The 4,863-nt window shown below is 54.6% G+C and overlaps 1 long non-coding RNA gene across 1 annotated transcript; it reads right to left on the reverse strand.

Moving 5' to 3' along the window:
* Positions 1-1,392: 1,392 nt before the first annotated feature.
* On the reverse strand, positions 1,393-3,688 carry LOC149120574 (uncharacterized). Its single transcript, XR_016225616.1, has 3 exons — positions 3,607-3,688; positions 3,431-3,508; positions 1,393-1,872 (listed from the first exon to the last, which is right to left on the reverse strand). It is a non-coding gene; the product is annotated as an uncharacterized LOC149120574 (long non-coding RNA).
* Positions 3,689-4,863: the final 1,175 nt, after the last annotated feature.

Raw genomic sequence — 4,863 nt, forward strand, 5'->3', positions numbered from 1 at the left:
TCTAACCGGGGTGAGGTGAAACCTCATTGTGGTTTTGATTTGCATTTCCCTGATTGCTAGTGACCTTGAACATTTTTTCATGTGCCTGTTGGCCATTTGGATTTCCTCTTTTGAAAAATGTCTATTGAAGTCCTTGGCCCATCTCTTAAGTGGGTTGTTGGTTTTGTTTTTGTGGAGTTTCTTGATCTCTTTGTAGATTCTGGTTATTAACCCTTTATCTGTTGCATAGTTTGCAAATATTTTTTCCCATTCTGTCGGTTGTCTCTTCACTCTCCTGACTGTTTCTTTTGCAGTACAGAAACTTCTCAATTTGATGCAATCCCAATAGTTGATTTTGGCTTTGACTGTCTGTGCCTCCCGGGTCTTTTCCAGAAATTCTTTGCCTGTGCCAATATCTTGAAGGGTTTCTCCAATGTTCTCTAATAACTAGTTACTATTAATCCTACTTGATTGACACATGACAGACTTACTCCTGGGACCCAATTTCAATCAGGCTCCTCTGAGTGCCCTTTCTGACTGATTCTCGACCTTGGGCTTGAGTCGTGTCATTGGCTCACGCTCCATACGTTATCACCCTTGCTCATGCATTTTAACCAGCATTCCCGGTCCCAGTGGCCAGGTTCTCCCCACCTTGCAATGGAGTCAGGCTCTGATGAACCCCTCGTAAGTGAAACAATACTGCACATGGAGAGTGCACGGGGGAGACACTGCCCCTCTGAGCATCCCAGCTCTGTCACATGGTGCACTGTTGAGTGCCGGCTGTATACCTTCATGACCGCAGGGCTCTCTAGCCGCACCTGCTTCCAGTCCCTGCCCAGTGTTGTGAGAGCAGCCTACCCCTGTGTTGCCAGGCTGGGGAAAGGTGGAAATTCAAGCCTGTGAGGTGCAGCTTCCATTGAACGTGTGTGGCTCTTGTAGCATCTTGTAGCTGCACTAAATGCCTGTCTCCCCATTTTACAGCTGAGGAAACTGAGGCACAGAACTAGTACGTGGCAGTGATGACTTCCAAGCCCCTGTGCTTTCCTAGGGGCCTGGTCTCATGTGGGTTACACTGAGCACACAGAGAGCTGTCTGTATGGTCCCCTTGGGTCCCTGGGGGCTCTGTGTGGCTGGAGACAGCCACGAGATGGAGAGTGGGACTGGTAACATCAGCGGCTGTGGCGCCATCACCCTGGGTTGGGGGTCTGATGTTCAGTGCCCACAGAGAGACATATAGGGAGAATAAACACCCCGATGCAACCCAACAGGCTCCCTGGGGACTAACGGGACCTCCCCCATCCCAGCTACATAGTTGCCACAGAGAAACATGCACATGTTCAAGGAAAACCCAAGTCTGTTTTTTTTAATTAATAGAAAACTATTTTTAATTCAAAAAAATTTAAAATAGCTTTAGGGAGGTCTAATTTACGCATAGTAAACGACATCCACTTAAAGCCTACAATTTGATGGGTTTGGAAACCAACATTGTAATCTGATTTTAAGACATTTCATCCCCTCCCCAAAGAAGCCCCACCCACCAGCAGTCACCATGCCATCGTTCCCCCACCAAAGCAACTGCTGACCCACTGTCGTCTCCAGGACATGCCTGCTCTGCACAGATGGCGTCAGTGAACTCAAGTAACATATGCTGTCTTGTGGGGCTTTCAAGGTTCATGTCCACGGGAGCAGGTGCCCACGTCTCTCCTTTTTCATTCCTGAGTAATATTCCATCATGTGGGTAGCTCTCCTTTTTGTTGCCTGGTCATTGGTTGATGGGCCCTTGGCTTGTAACCAGGAGTCAGGAGCCAGGAGCTCCATCCGGGTCTCCCACGTGGATGCAGGGGCCCAGACACTTGGGCCATCTGCTGCTTTCCCAGGTGCATCAGCAGGGAGCTGAGTTGGAAGCAGAGGTGGAACTTGAACTCGGGTGCTCTGATATGGGATGTGAGTATCCCAGGCAGACTTTGCCCGCTGTACCCTGACTGCCCGACCTTTCTTTGAGAACTGGAAGGAGCACCTAGCACAGCAAATGCACTAGACAGTGCCGTGCAGGCTTGGTGCCATGGTCGAGTGCTATGTATGCTACCTAACGGAAAGAGCCATGGGTTTGTCTATGCTAGCCTCACCACCAGTCATGCCTCAAGTAAGGACTTTGTCACACCAACCATGTCCCTAGCCACAGTCACTCTCAGCTCCACAGAGCCTGCTGGGACCAGCATGGGATCGAGGCCTGGCATGGAGCAGAACGTCCCTACACGGTGCGTGACTGCATCGTCTCTGAGTGCCACAAGGGGGCCTCCAGGGCCCCAGACTGGGTGCTCTCTGCCATGGCCCTGCTGATGTCTGGGTCTGCCCCCTTTTGGGGGGCTGTCCTGTGCCCTGTGTGATGGTCAGCAGCCTCCTCGGCCTCTGCCCACCAGGTGCCAGCTGTGCCCCACCCAAGCAGGGCGGCTCAAGGTTTTCATGGTCAGGGAAGGTGCCTCTCCTAGGACAGAATGGGGTCAGGGCAAGAAAGGGGGCCTGGGATAACAGGCCAGGAAATGGGGGCTTCGTCCTGGGTGGTGGGGGTAAGGTGCACTAAGAAACCCCCAGGGCTTCATGTGAAGGAGCGACAAGGTCAGGGTGAGGTTCGGTGAGACCATGTCTAGGGTGCAGGGAAGGCCAGCATGGGTGAGCCTGGCTGGAAGTTACCGCATGTGGATCTGGCCACAAGGAGGTGGGGCCATGGCCACAGAGCACCGTGTGCCTAGAACTGGCTGGGCCTGGGGTCACACCCAAGGGGCAGGTAGTGGTCCTGGAAGATGCAGAGGTGGGGACTGGGCTGGGGTCAGAAGCACAGTGGGAAGGTGGGAGGGGGGCTCCTCCTGGGGATGGGGGTGGAGCCAGGCCTTCCAGTGGGAAGTACTTCCTGGGGTAGGGGGGCAGGGAGGAAAGAGAGAGGGGGAAGGGAAAGAGAAGCAGCAGGAGATGGGAAGGCTTGGATGCAGATGTACAGGCACACGCACACACAGATCGGGAGAAAGAGACAAGCACACACACGCATACATGCTTGCACATGTCAGGAGAAAGAGACAAAGCGAGGGGGAGGGACAGAGACAGAGGCCAAGGGAGGGAGGAAGGAGGAGCTGGAGAGACACAGAAGACAGCAGCAGAGGGACCAACCTTTCCTTAGCTCCTAGACCCCAGGCTCTCTCCTTCTGCCACCTGCACTCACTCACAGCCTCGCTCTTACCTACCTGGGGCAGGTCCCAGAAGACCTGAATGGGAGCTGGGGTCGCCCCCATCCAAGTGGGGGCCCCTGAGCTCTGGCAGGGCTGGGGGGCCCTGAACCTCGCCCCCTCCCCTGCTGCTGTGGCACCCCTTCCCACCCTCTTCCCTTCCTCCCCATCCTCTTCCCTGCCCCCACTCCCGGGATGCAGACTGATCTCTCCATGCCCAGCTCCAAGCTCACCTGCGAGGCCAAGGCAAATCTTCCTCTTCTCTCCACCAGGCTCTCTCCAGGGCTTGGAGTGCAGAAGCCTGCAGGGGCCTGGAAGGAAACAGAGATGAGTGACACGAGGTCGCAAGAGTTGCCAGCAAACAGGGAGGTGCAGGTGCTGGTGCAGGGGTAGCCAGCAGATTCAGCACCTGGTAAGGGCCCGCTGGCCACGTGTGGAGGCAGCAAGCAGCCCCTAAGGCCCGCCCCAAGGCCCGCCCCTAAGCCCTGCCCCAAGGCCCGCCCCTAAGGCCCGCCCCCAAGGCCCCACCTCCTGAAGACAGCTGCCAGGGATGAAGTTTCAGCAGAGGAGCTTGGGGATGGCAGCCAGTGAGGACCCAGGGCTGCTCAGGTGTCTGCTTTTCATGAGAGAAGCCCCAGCTCCCGCGTTTTCAGGCACACCCTCCAGATTTTTTAAATCTTGACCAAAAAAACGCATGTTTTATTTTAAACGTCTTTTTTTAAAACAAAAAAGATTATTTATTTATTTGAAAGGCAGAGTTACAGAGAGGTGGAGGCAGAGAGGGAGAGAGAGAGAGAGAGAGAGAGAGAGAGAAAGTCTTGCATCTGCTGGTTCACTCCTCAGTTGGCCACAATGGCCAGACCTGGGCCATTCTGAAGCCAGGAACCAGGAGCTTCTTCAGGATCTCCCATGTGGGTGCAGGGGCCCAAGTGCTTGGACCATCTTCTACTGCTCCCTCAGGCCACGGCAGAGAGCTGGATCGGAAGTGGAGCAGCTGGGACTCGAACCGGCACCCATATGGGATGCCAGCACTGCAGGTGGTGGCTTTACCGGCTCTGCCACAGTGCCAGCCCCCTTTTATTTTTATTTCACTGCTGTCACCAACATCTGCAGGTTGGATTCAGCCTGTGGGTTGCTGGTTTTTGATCATGGCTGCACGTTTCTATTTTAGTGTTTGTCGTAATTGATTTTGCTTCACCATGAGTGCCGTTCTCCTCCTTAGCCCTTGGAGGGTAATGGCTGGGTCAGACCCATGACCTTGTCCCCCAGACCCACAACCCTGTCCCCCATGACTGTGCCAATGCCTCCCAGACCGCGGAAGCGTCATAGCCTTAGGTGAATGAATGAGCTGCATGTTGCAAGCAAGGGTGCTGCCTTCAGAGGGGTCAGAAGGCGCCAGAAGATTCCAGGAGCCATTACCTGTTGGCTGAATGGCAGCCAGTGCATCTGCAGGAAGCAGGGCACTGTGTCCTGTCGCTGGCCCCCTGAGACCTCCTGATTTAAATTCCACCTCATCCTTTGTGCGCTCCTCCTGGGAGCAGGGACCAAGGGGAGGATGTAGGCCATCAGGCTTCCCTTACCCTGAGCCTGGCCCCAGGCACAGGGCCAGGCAGAAATGGGGCTCTGGGAACCTGGGGAAGAAGCCAGAATTTTAATAAGTGTAATA

The sequence above is a fragment of the Oryctolagus cuniculus genome, chromosome 19, assembly GCF_051225735.1.
Source record: "Oryctolagus cuniculus isolate XC-2025 breed Fujian yellow rabbit chromosome 19, ASM5122573v1, whole genome shotgun sequence".
NCBI lineage: Eukaryota > Metazoa > Chordata > Mammalia > Lagomorpha > Leporidae > Oryctolagus > Oryctolagus cuniculus.